This window comes from Asterias amurensis, chromosome 6, assembly GCF_032118995.1.
Source record: "Asterias amurensis chromosome 6, ASM3211899v1".
Taxonomy (NCBI): Eukaryota; Metazoa; Echinodermata; class Asteroidea; order Forcipulatida; family Asteriidae; genus Asterias; species Asterias amurensis.
In genome coordinates, this window is record NC_092653.1 from 10,341,966 (window position 1) to 10,355,165 (window position 13,200).

General features: G+C 37.6%; 2 protein-coding genes and 1 long non-coding RNA gene across 8 annotated transcripts in view; 2 read left to right on the forward strand and 1 right to left on the reverse strand.

Moving 5' to 3' along the window:
• The window catches only part of LOC139938440 (cytosolic arginine sensor for mTORC1 subunit 2-like), a 36,083-nt gene that overhangs the window by 19,396 nt on the left and 3,487 nt on the right, over positions 1–13,200 (reverse strand). The gene's annotated exons all lie outside the window — the stretch shown is intronic.
• The window catches only part of LOC139938437 (unconventional myosin-XVIIIa-like), a 149,194-nt gene that overhangs the window by 2,804 nt on the left and 133,190 nt on the right, over positions 1–13,200 (forward strand). The gene's annotated exons all lie outside the window — the stretch shown is intronic.
• LOC139938441 (uncharacterized) lies at positions 2,763–5,925 on the forward strand. Its single transcript, XR_011786159.1, has 3 exons — positions 2,763–3,393; positions 4,114–4,226; positions 4,675–5,925. It is a non-coding gene; the product is annotated as an uncharacterized lncRNA (long non-coding RNA).

The following is a 13,200-nucleotide window of genomic DNA, read 5'->3' on the forward strand; positions in this document are numbered from 1 at the left end:
ACTTGATGAGTCAGGTCAGGGGCCGGCTGCCCTGCATTTAGTCAGCAAGAAAAAACTTTGGGCTGAAGTTAACGATTGCCATTCCAGTTCTTCAGACACACTCTTTTGATTTTACTGCCATGACGTTGTAAACAAATTTAATATTTAATACCCAAAGTCAGATACATCTATTAGGCTCTTTTTATGATGCATTCCAACTACATGGTACATAAATTTTTACTGTATTCTGCAAAAACATTGCAATAACCTACAGAATTCTGTGGCTAGCTTCTAATAGAAATGTGTACACGTAGACTTCTACCACTCCCCACAGAATTAATTTGTAGTTGCACTTATGCAGTAGACCTGATACTTCATTCTTGTATCAGAGGGCAAGGCAGTTTTTCATTTGAGCAGAGGTCACCTGATGTATGTTCCAAAGGAATTGTACATTTGTACTGAAACATTCCAAGGGGCGTGAAGGCAATGACCAGGGGCATTGAGGCTTCCATTGCCTCGCCACGAAGTACCAGGCCTGATACAAGTATGACTACCACACAGTTTGTAAGTACACAGTTTTTAACTTGTACAATATCATGTTGATGATACAGGTAAAAATTAATGGGATTTGAAGCATTGCATGGTGAGGTATCAACGTTTTGTGGTAACACCATTCGTGTAATTCTACAACTTGCCTGGTAGATTTGTTCTGATCTACTACCAAGTACCAAGGAGTAGATTTTTTGAATTCTGGAAACTTCTCAATTTGGTAAAGAACTAAAGGTCCTGCTTTTAACTATTACCTGGGTACGGTGGAAGGTAGAAAAATCTGTTTGGACTATACTACAGCTGCTACATAGTGGATCATTATTAACTTCACTACCCTGGAGTGAGATCTTAGTATCTCGTCATCTTCAATGTAGTTCAAGTTGATTATTAGTCAATTAGAACACTACACTAGGTGCATTTCATTGCCTTCTCATCAATGTTACAAACTATATGATTACCTTTTGAATAACTGTAATACAGCAGTTAGATCGTCATGTCATAGGCCCTATCATTAAGTTTGGGCGATATCGATTTATTTTATTCACGATATATCGCCGACAATATATTGCGATATTCGATATAATCGTGATTAATTAAATTTGACATCATCAGTCTTTAAACTCCCAGTGAAAGTTGTAGAGGAGACAGTCACAGCATAAGAGAGGTGTTCTAATGACCTATTCTTCTGGTTTTACTCCAAACATATGGGGTGCAAGATGTCTCAGCTAGAAAATACATCACGATATTGCGATGTATCGCGATATATCGCGATATATCGATATTTCGATTAAAACAAAATCGATCCGATATCGAAATCGTTTCCAAATTAGTATCGCGATATTCGATAATATCGTGGTATCGCCCAAGCTTACCTATCATATGAAATATCTTCAATGGTCTTTGAGGGTGGCGCTCTGATCAATGTTTTCTAGTAGCCAGATGTTTGTGTTTATCAGATGCTTTCACATACAACTGTAATACTGTACCATTATAAAAATGACCATGGAAATACATCTGTTAGGACTTTAGCTCTAATACTTTCACGATTCTGTTATGGTTTGGCTCTCTGATTCAATTGTGTTTCTTATTCAAGGACACAAACTCTATGACTTGCCTGAGGATTGAACCTCTGTCTTCACTTCGCTTTTAACCTTCCTGTTAGGGTTGTTACTTCATTACCATTTAAATGGCTGATCCTGTCATGAGGAACATTGATAGTAGAAACTGCAATCACGGTCAAATGTTTCTCACATCCAACATCAGTGTAGGCCTTATGAATGCTAATATTAATTGTAGAAAAAGGAAATGGACTATTTCTTCTTCTAGTCTCGGTTTGGTTACGTTGATTTGCATAGGAGATGATCAAGATGGCTGAACCATGATTAAGGTCTATTGTGCAGTGATGATTCGTGTAGGCCTACAGCTTTCATGAAGGCAGCCTGTCACCTGAAATAATTTCAATATCATGGGGTCAACCTTTTTAAAAGAAGTTTGAGCAAAAAAGATGATACAAAGCATGTACTGTTTTATGGAGAAGAAATGTGTCTAGTTTTGTCAGTGACATAGGTCTTTGACATAAAGCACCAGTACCAGTCCATAAAAGATGCATTTTGCACTATTGTTTATGCACAAAAGGTTTAATTTCACTGATTGGGGACTTGCAAAGTTTGTGTTCTTTTAAAATCTATTTTAATAACAGAAGGAATTCCAGTCTATGTCTGTCTCTGCCCCTCGACTTTGGAATTAAGCTTCCTACTCCTGTTAGGAATTAAAAAAGGCCCTTTAAGCTTGATCTTTTCTCTGTTCAATGCTATCTAGGTATCTCCCTCCCGCTGACTTCCCTCAATTTTTCTAAGAACTAAAAAACTTATACATTGCACAGATGTACTCTGCGTCTAGTCTGCGAGCAGGCTGTTGAAAACATTGAGACCTCAGCAGCTCTTTTCAGAGCCAACACTTCTTCCAAATGAGATAAACGACAGGTTAGCTACTTTTTTCCCGCATCATGCAAAGCTTCAAACACAGTTGCTCTTTCTGTTTTCTCTTCTTGCCTTTTACAGCACGTTGCATCCTCTGGTTAATGCTATGTGTTAATACTATTAATTCTCACTTTAAACAAAATCCACTGGGTATCCTGAATGAATTGTGACTGTTATTGACTGAGCTGTCAAGCTGCAATAAAAATACACTCCACACAGAATACAAGGAGGTCTTTAAAGATGGACTATAACGGTACTCCTACATTAAAATCACTATCAGAACTTGTTTATGTTGTGTTCAGCTATCAATTCATTGTTGTGGTCATGTTTTTCTCCAAATAATTTTGCTACAATTTGACCGAAAAAATTTGACCTCGATTCTTCGATTTTGAAATTTCCCGCCCTGGACTGGTTCCCGGCTATTAAACCAACACTGAAATCCAAGCGGATTTGTAAACCAGCGGACGTCATGAACGCGGTCAAAAAATGGTGATGTCATACCCATGAAGCAACGAGAGTAAACAAAGATTACGCCATGTTACTCCGTGTGTTGTGTATGCGTTTTCATCCACACTATAGGCGTGCGTGTGTGCTACGAAGCTTTTTGTTTCTAATGTATCAGCTATAAATACTGCCGACTATTTGGTTGTTTGTGGATGCACTAGAAGTTTCAAAGTTTGTGTAAGAAGCCTGGATCGATTCCGAAATTTAAACCTCTAAGCATCGAGAGAATTCAGGGGGATCTTCTACCACCAGGCCCCAGCCAGTGCTGCTTGTGCATGTTACGACGTCGGCGGGGTCCCTCTGCCGTGGCCCTGGTCGCAAGTGGCCGTGGAACAGCAAAAGAATCAAGTGGCATTACAGAAAAGAGAGAGAGAAAAGCCTGGTAAGTACTTGTTAATAATTTTTAAAAATCTACTACTGAGAAACTATCTCCATTATTAATTCAGGCCCAATACATGTTCATGTAATTGTAATCAGAAAAATAGTAAACAATCTCTACCCTTTTCATGCAAGGAACAATCATCTTGTTGTCAAATGACACGATGTGCATGCTCTGAATCTGACCCGACTACCATAAAATAGCTACATAGTGTATTGACTCTGTTGAGTGATGAATCCATGTAGCCACCCAAGTGCTTTAGGCATGTTTATGCCCTGGTTTACACTTTCTGGCATGTTCATGCTCAACCATGTGTGAATACTATATGAATCCATTTAAAAATTTGATTGTTACAGTTAACAGTTTATTGGCCTCGCTGACATGTATTTATATTGGTCTATACTGGATTGCTGGACATTGTTTTTGCCAAAGCTGCCTAAGAATTGTTTGCTTTTTTTTTTTAAGGCACAGCTCAAAAATATGTTCAAACTCTCATCCATATAATTGCCCATCCATGGTCATTCAGAATTTTTCTCTCCTAATTCAGGAATTACCAATTCCAGAGAAGTTTAGTCTGAAGTTTTCCTATAGCTGTGTTTATTGGCTTGGCACGGTTAATTATGGAGTGTTTACTATATTTGCATTTGTAAAATAAGGCCAGTTCTTTTTCAGCACTAGTTTTTTTTGTTTATTTATTTTTTGTTTTTATATTTTTTTGTACAGAAATAACTCGCAGCTCTACACTACAATGAGAATGCAGGACAAAGACAATGCAGTACGAAGACATGCTAGCCAGAACTAGAAATGGAGACCTAAGATTCTCAATAGCACTTTAGGTAAGTAGTAGGCCTATGCATGCAAATTTTCAGAGGATCAGATGATTTCTTCATTTTTAGTTTTTCAGCTGCCCCTTTGAAAACTGTTCACGGTGGAGGGGGGGGGGGAGGGGATGGGGTGTTGAATCGCAAACCCCCCCCACCCCGATCTGTACCTGAACAGTTTTGTACTAGGTGTAGATCTGGGGGAGGGGGGTGGTTGGAGGTCATGTTTTCTATCAGACATAAAGAAAACCTGCCCCCTTGGTTTTGTTGCATGTGGACTCCTTTTGTACTGGTTTTGCGTTAACTCCTGTAAGGTTCTTTTCAAAACTACGCAAACTCAAAGAGAGATTGTCAGTACATGGTGTTACGTCAAACCTACCGAGATTGTATTTCTGCCTTGTAAATTTTCAAGAAATCCCACATAACGATTATTTGGTTTTGTTTTTTATTTTTCATTAAACAGATACGCATAGAATGCATGCACAATGCACTTGTTCATTGTCAGCAGGGTGACAAGACACGAAAACAACTCCATCCGCAGCTGATGTGTAACCCCCGTGTCATTGACATCAACCTTCACCAGCCGGAAAAGGATGCAACAGCTTTTTTTGGGGGGGGGGGGTGGGGGTTCAAAGGTAGTGGGTTCAACTTTGTTTGAAGAAAGAATGACCTGTGTCCAGTTTCGTGGATCTGTTCATCACCAAATTCTGCGCTTATGATCACCGTTCTCTGCTTACGTCCAAACGCTAAATTTCTGAGCTTACTTTGTAAGCGTAGAATGCCTGGTATAAACCAACTATGCACCCATGACCGGCAAAAGCCAAAATTCGCCGGTAACCTGTGAAACGCGCTTGATGTAAGTACAGAATTTCCTGCTTCCGCAAGTGTCGATTCTTTGTTTACAGTAAGCAGATCCATGAAATTGGGCCCTAGCTTGTACACATTGTTGTGGGTTTTTATTTTATTTTTTATATATATTTTTTTTTTTGGGGGGGGGGGTAACCAGGGTAGTACAATCAACTTTGTTTAAAAACAGAATGACATGGTCTGTACACAATGATTTTATTATATTCTTTTAATGTACAACTTAATTTACAATTTACACAGAGAACCACAGCTAACTAGGTACATAACATGGCTTAGGTTTTCTTTTTTTGGGGGTAGGGGCGTTGACAGGGTTGTATAGTTAACTTTTTTTGATGACGGAATGTTCAGATGATTTCGCTATCACTAGGCAACCTTTTTTCAATTTTGATATTTTAAACTCAAAAATAAACTATTGTCGTTTGCAAATACATACAGTTTTAGTGTTGTCGTTATTATGGAGGTGTACATGGCTTCTATTTTTTGTTTTGTTTTTATATTTCTGCTAACCAAGTTGAATGTTGTTACCATGTTAATCATAGTGTATTGTTGACAACAGGGGACAAGTTTATTGCACATAAGTGCTAAATTAATCAATTTGAACCACACACCTAATTTTATAAGCCATAGTAATTTACATTTTGTGTCTTTCAGAGGGGTGGGTGGTTCAAATTAAATTAATCAATTTGAACCACCCACCCATCTGAAAGAAACAAAATGAAATAGTATACATGTACATTTATACGTAAATTATTATGGCTTATCAAATTATTTCTCACTCCCTCCGGATCATTATAACTTGGAAAATTGTTACGACTGAAGACAAATAAACCAAAGCAAAGCTGCCTAATCCGTTGGTGGATACGAAAATCCTTCCACTGTACTGTACACGAGGGTTTGGAAACGTCCTTCGTGTTGCTGCCATCAAACATGATGTCAGTGGCAGCGGTTGAACGGACAAGATAGTCCTAAGCTCACCACTTGCTGATAATCATCATTGCAGTGTTTTCTGTAAAACAAAACAAAAGAATTCATACAAAATTATTAACAAAAGAATTCATACAAAATTATTAACAACAGATTTGTGGTTTGCATGGTGAAGTGTTAATATTGCATGTGTGTACCTGAATTGCTTTAAAACTATACCCATGCCAGAATGCAATCATAATCCAAAGTAGCAGTTACATACATGTACATGAGATATTTGTGTAGATGCACATGTGTCAACCACCATGCAGTTACTTGGTGGAGAAAAACAACAACATAGGTTATCTACAATATCAGTTTAAATTGATAATGTATGAATTTTGCCAACAAAGTATAAAACGCAAGACAAAAATTACCCCTCCCCTCACATTTCTATACTGCCCAAGTCAGTGCATGTGTTGTTCACATACATGTATTATAACGTGAATGGAGGTAAACAATAAACCTTGTCCATCATGTTCGTTCATGTTTTAATTTAGTCAAGGATAGCCTTCAACTATTTTTGGGAGCAGAAATAAACTGATCAAACGAAGCATCATTCAGTATAATTCATGAAACGTTTTGTGGCCTTACCAGTCTGTCTTTAGCCGTCGATCATCAGGGTTTGGCTCATCGTCTTCGGCCTGACGATCATCGTCCCCGGGCTGGTTAACTACATGTACTCATAACACGTCTTCGGCTTCTCTCTCGTCCGGTGAGCTCCCCTTATCGCTAGAGCCCTCACTTTCCTCTGAAGTGCCTCCCTAAAATGCCTTTTCCTCATCTATACTGTGGTTTTCCCGAGACCCGCTGCCATCGGACAGTTTCACTGTTTTTTTGTGTCAAAAAAAATGCAGCCTATAGTGTCCGATGTTATTCCACATTCAATGTACATGTAAAATGCACGCACACGATCGACCTGACACACTGTGTACAGAGCTTCGGTACGTGGTGTGACGTCACACACTGTGTATGAATGGTTCGTGGGTCACCGGCTTTTGCCGAAACTGAGTTTTCTGGGTCGGAGTACGCCGCGCGAATTCGTGTTTTTTTTGCATGAAGGTAAAGGTTTTATTGAATACTACTAAAATATCAGTCCTTATTTTACATTTCTTGTACAAAAATAGTAATATTGGCTATATCAATAATCTGTTATAGTCCACCTTTAAAGCCCCTTTTTCAGCTTACTGCAGAAATGTAAATTCACCTCCTGGATGCATAATCTACATTCCCCAAGTATAATAGCTTCACTATTCAGGGACTTTCTATCAATGGAGACAGGTTCAGATTATGGTCAGCAAAGCAAACTCTGCCTTTAGTGTGTCTGACAATAGCTGGGCATACATGAAGTGGCCTTGAGTGAGAGACTACAGCTTTGTGTGGTAATGGGGCTGAACTGGGTAGTGCTGGTTTTTTTTATAAAGCCTAGGTGATGATGAATTCGTCAAATATTTGGAATTTTTATTAGGGCATTGTGTGGTTGAAGAGGGTTTTTGTGGTGTTTAGTTGGAAATCTTTTTTTTTTTCTATTATGAATTTTGCTTGATCAATAATTTTTTTTATACACATATTGTACCGTCTACATGATTTGGTTTGCGGTGGCACCATGTGTGTCTCTACTCGCTAGGTAGTTTATGTTCTTTGAGAACTTGTTTTGCTACATGTACCCGTATCTACTACCACGGGTTAGATTTTCAGAATTTGGGAGACTTCTCAGTTCTGAAAAGATATTTTTTTTATTGCCTCAGTGTAAGGTTGGGAATCGGCTGGGACTAATTGCTTTAGTGGATCAAGGGGACTTCTTGTTATTAACTTCACTACTGCCGAGTGAGGACTTTCCTATGGTCCCTGTACGTTCTCTTACTACATTGTGCAATGGGTTTGGTTTAAAATCAGTCCATATGGTTTGCACACACTTAAAATTACTGTCATGGTGCACTCTGTACTGTACTTGTCCCTGGCTGTACAGTAAACTCAAACATGAACAACAACGTGCACAATATTTCCTGTCAGGAAACAGGATTATTTGGAAAGAAAGTTCAGTGTAAACAAACCATCCATACATTCCAACTAACGGTAAGCTTTTAAAGCTTGCATGTAGGTGACACATGTTGTGTATTTTATGAATTTTACGGGTTAGGGGGTGGTATGCCACTTAGGTCTAACCCTTTACTGCCCCTTACCTGTCAAACTCCAATGTTGAATTCTGTTGGATTGGAGTACTGAACATTTCAAGTGATGGATTAGGCGTCTACCATATCAGGGACCAAAAGCTTTGAAGTTGAGTTACCACATTATGAGGCTATTTTTGATGGCGTTTGATTTTGTTAGACAATGACTGCAATTTATAGGAACCCAGTCCTAGTTAATGATCACGAAGGACACTACATGTATGTACATAGTTTTCACAATGTTTTTTTGAATAGAAAGACAACTGGATAAAAATCACCCATGGCCACCTTGTAGGGCTCAAGCTTGTGGTAAAATTCCACTAGACTACAGGGCTTGTGACCCATAGTGTTAGTTAGCCAAATGTGTCTGGGTGTATTTTGGACACCCTGTTTTAAATTTGGTTACCCTGCTTTATCTGTCATTTATATAAAATATGTATCTTTATTTTACAAGCAAACAATTTGGATTTTGGATTCACAATTTTGAGATTTCCAGCAAATGATGACACCAGATCCTGGCTAGAACCTTGCCTCAGGAGTTAGGGTTTGTGTACAAAATGTAGGCCTAAATAAACAAAAACAAGCGAAGCGTTATTGTCTTGAATAAAATGCCAAAATATACTGCACTTGAATCCATGGTTTACAATGTATTATATGCTGGTTGTACTGCCATTGACCCTGGTCGTTCTACCTCCATAGTTTTTTTTATCAGAGTTTATCTCAAAGGTTGGAGAGAATATTTATTTTGCAATTGAGTATTAACCTTTGGGCACACGAACTGACAAACTTACAACAAATAACAATAGAATTCAAGTACAAAGGTCTTCAACTTTGCTTGGAAAACTTTGACATCGAGTGTACCTGTCCTCATAAAGAAATAGCTTGATACTGAGTTGGGTATGGAATTGGTTAAGGTGCTTGCACTCAGGAAAAACAACCGTATTGATCAAAGAATTGGTTTATTGGGGCAAGTAAGAACAGGTGCTAACATCCCAAGGATTATGACATGTCAATAAATTGTTTTTGTTTTAGTTTTCCTCAATCCGCTTGTAAATTTTGTACATAAAAAAAAAAAAAATGAAGTCAGAGATGGAGAGAGTGCAGTTGATAATTAATCATGTTTCAAATTTCTTTTTAAATAAATTTGGTTCAGAGGGAACAAATTTGGTTCAAACGCCTCCCTCTGAAGTAACGTAATTTTTCCTGGGGGTAAAAAGGTTTGCTTTTAGGTTTCGATAATATGAACTTTTGTGAAAGTGCAACCAGCATGAAAAATGTGTGCTTGTTTGCAAACGGCGTGAAAACTGAACTGCAACACAATTTTTGTTTTAGTTTTCTTCTTCTAATTTTCAAAATAAAGTATTATGCAAAACTGCTCGAGTGATGTTCCTGTTTTGTGTTTTTAAAAAGGGCAGTGAATGCTGAATGGTTTCCCTTCCCTTGTAATAGGGCTAGCGGAGCAAATATGCATAATGTATCAGTTGCTACTCACAAATCATCATTTGCTGCTCAATATTACCAATCAGTGTGCACAAAATGTGTTCAGTTGAAATATTTTGCTATGCAAAAGTGCTGGATGAAATCGGAAGGGTTTTAGTACTCTTTGTACGAGACAGAAAACACAATGTCCACAGACTTAAATTTTTACAGGGTTTGAAGACAATGAAGGTAGAAAGCTTCCCCTTGTAATTTTTTAGAAATGAAAAAAAACAAAATTGTCTCAGGAGATGAAAATTATTTTAGCTTGTTACCAGTTAATTTGTATCCAGAATAGCAAAGAAGTTTTCCCTTATTCTTTAAAGGCAGTGGACACTATTGGTAATTACTCAAAATAATTATTAGCATAAAACCATACTTGGTAACGAGGAATGGGGAGAGGTTGATAGTATAAAACATTGTGAGAAACGGCTCCCTCTGAAGTGACTTAGTTTTCGAGAAAGAAGTAATTTTCCACGAATTTGATTTGAGACCTCATATTTAGATTTTGATGTCTCGAAATCAAGCATCTGAAAGCACACATTTTCGTGTGACAAGGGTGTTTTTTTCTTTCATTATTATTTCCCAACTTCGATGACCAATTGAGCTCAAATTTTCACAGGTTTGTTATTTTATGCAGATGTTGAGATACATCAAGTGAGAAGACTGGTCTTTGACAATTACCGAAGGTGTCCAGTGTCTTTAAAACATTGTAAAATGAATGACTGTTCCGTGGCAAAGGGGTGACTTATGTCTGGGGTTCGTTCTACTTCTGGCAGTCTGACTACTACTTCAATGGCAAGATTATTTTGATCTTGATAACACGAGGAAGGAGTGGAAATGAACTTTGGTGATGTTGATCGAGCAGCTGAAGGTTCTGTGTGAGGTGATTCTTAGGCTACAAGCTCTGTATGTTTGTGTTGTCAGCCGTGGGCAGTGAGGCGGCGCATACTCTGCATGCAATAGGGTTAGAAAGAGTTGATGTGATGGATTTTTTTTTCTTTTTTCTTATAGGCCTAACCTTATAAATTATTCTTTTTCGATAGGGCTTTTGCTGTGAGTTTAGCCAAAATATATATTATAAGGTATGTAGTTCACGCACGTACATTAAGACTGAGTGTACACACTGTACATCATGTAGGTTTCCAGTTGAATGAAATTATTTTACATAAAATTTGAATTAGATAAAACTTGTTTCCAATTCCGGTAAACCTTGCACAATTGAGTGCAAGTTGCGTCATTGCAAATTTAAAAGGCAGCTACATTGTCAGTCAAGCCATCTGGATTCACACAGGATTCAGTTAGCATGATTTATTATACAACTGGGAGAGAAACTGTTTTTAATAAATTAGGTTTCCAGTCGAATGATTGTGCCACTTGAAAAACCAGGCCGCATTGCAATAATTGAATTGGTTGTCAAGGATCTCCATCAGGCGATTGTAAAATAGGGGGAACAATTTATCATAAAATAAATTACAAACTGTAAACCACAACTGTATTAATTTCAGATTGTGTTAGCAATGATTTGTTACCAACATATATTATAAATTTTTTATTAAAATTTGTTCTCAACAACCCAAGGTTTTATTTATTTTAGTGATAAGATTAATGACCAAATGAAAAATTGTTTTGTTTATTTATTTAGTATTGACTCGACTAAGCAATCAATAGTCGCAACTTCGGCACTAGTTGCCCAGGCTTACTACCAAGTTTCCGTGGGAGTTCCCTTAGAGGTTCGTCTGGTGTAAAAGAGGGGCTTAAGGATCTGACTTCATGATTTGATTGAGGAAAGAATTAACTCTGATTCTTTCCTTCCTTTTGTTGGTATCCGTACTCCGTTGGTCAAACACTCCATTCTTAAGTACTGCATCAAGGGTAAAGTAGGTTTGGATCGATACCAACTGAGGTTTGGTTTTATATTCCGTATTATGCTTGCTGTATAGGCCCTACTTCCTGCATACTTATTCATGCACCATGGCACAATATTTTAGTGTGTAGATTTGGCTGGCCTGGGGGGCTTGAAATTTCATCTTTGAAGGGGAAGGGAGTTTTTCATTTTAGAAATCTCGACGTCAGTATACTGTAATAGGAGTATTTTATTTGGACAATTATCTGTAGTCCCTGTGAAATTACAGGCCAGCTGCTGTTTCAACAACAACTTTTTCTTGCCTCTAGCTGCCTCTAGCTACCGGGCAATCTCGGTAGTCTAGTTGGTAAGACACTGCTCTAGAATTGCAAGGGTCGTGGGTTTGAATCCCACCCGAGTAACATGCCTGTGATATTTTTTCACAGAACTCGGGGAAAGTACTGAGTATACAGTGCCAACACACATCGATGTGTGGGTAAAAAAAAAAAATGAACATTTTCTTGGGTAAAACTAAAATGTAACATAGCATTTTAGCATAGCAAATGATCACATTAAAGTTCCTAGATAACTTTCAATGAGTTGGGAATTAAAAAAAGTGAAGTGAAAAGTGAGTGAAGTTTTTCTCTGTAAGAGGCCATTCAGAACAGTCAAATGTTGAAGAAAAAAATGTTGACTGCCCACCAACCCCAACTTCTGATTTTTAAATATTGAATTGCTTTGCATAATATACATTGAAGAACAAAATAATGCCTCAAGTGAACCAGATTTTAGATCAAAGGTCTCCAACATCAGTAGTTTTCAATGGATTTTCCTGGCCTAAACTTTAAAAACAAACAAATTTGTGTTTAGGTTATTTTACCGCTTGAAGAGGAATGAAATTTTGACCTTGTGCAGCAGGATATTTTTTTAAAGCTTTTTTTTGTTTGTTTAAAAATAATATTTAAATTATAAAAACTGTATTTTGATTTTCGGTTGATTTCTTTTTAAAACCGCAACTATCAAAAAAGAAAAGAACAACATTTTTGACTTTGACTATTCTGAATGGCCATTAGTAAGTATGTGAAAAACAGTATGTTTGAACTACAAAATACACTGCTTAATACTTCAATACACTGCTTAAAAAGTTCACTGCCTCAGTGCAGTCAATCTTAACAGTTCCGACTCCTTTCATAAAATCAAATTTGCCAAAATGAAGGATTCTAGAAGAACTGGGGTCAGAGTCCTAACAATTGCTTAAATCATTTAGGTATTCAAATCATACCCAAGTCCAAACAATTTGGTGTGGACTGGGCTTCTTTGTGACTCTGTAAAGGAGAAGAGCAGATGTGAGGATCTGGGCCATGCCACACACCAGCCATGTTCCTTGATTTGTCTGGGTTTTTATTACCCCTACCTTTATTGTCCCCACTTGAGGTCACAGCTGATTAAGTTGACACCTTGTACCATCTTGTACTGTATGTAGATGAATAATAGCAGTAATGACAAAAACCATTTTATCAGTGAGATGCTAATTAACAGTTTTGTTTTCATGATAAAGTAGAAATAGCTGTTGCAAACTGCTTACCAACCAAAAGTACATATGGTATCAATGCAAACAAATAGTTGATGGCCCAATGTTTAGCATAATACATACCTAGACTTTCTG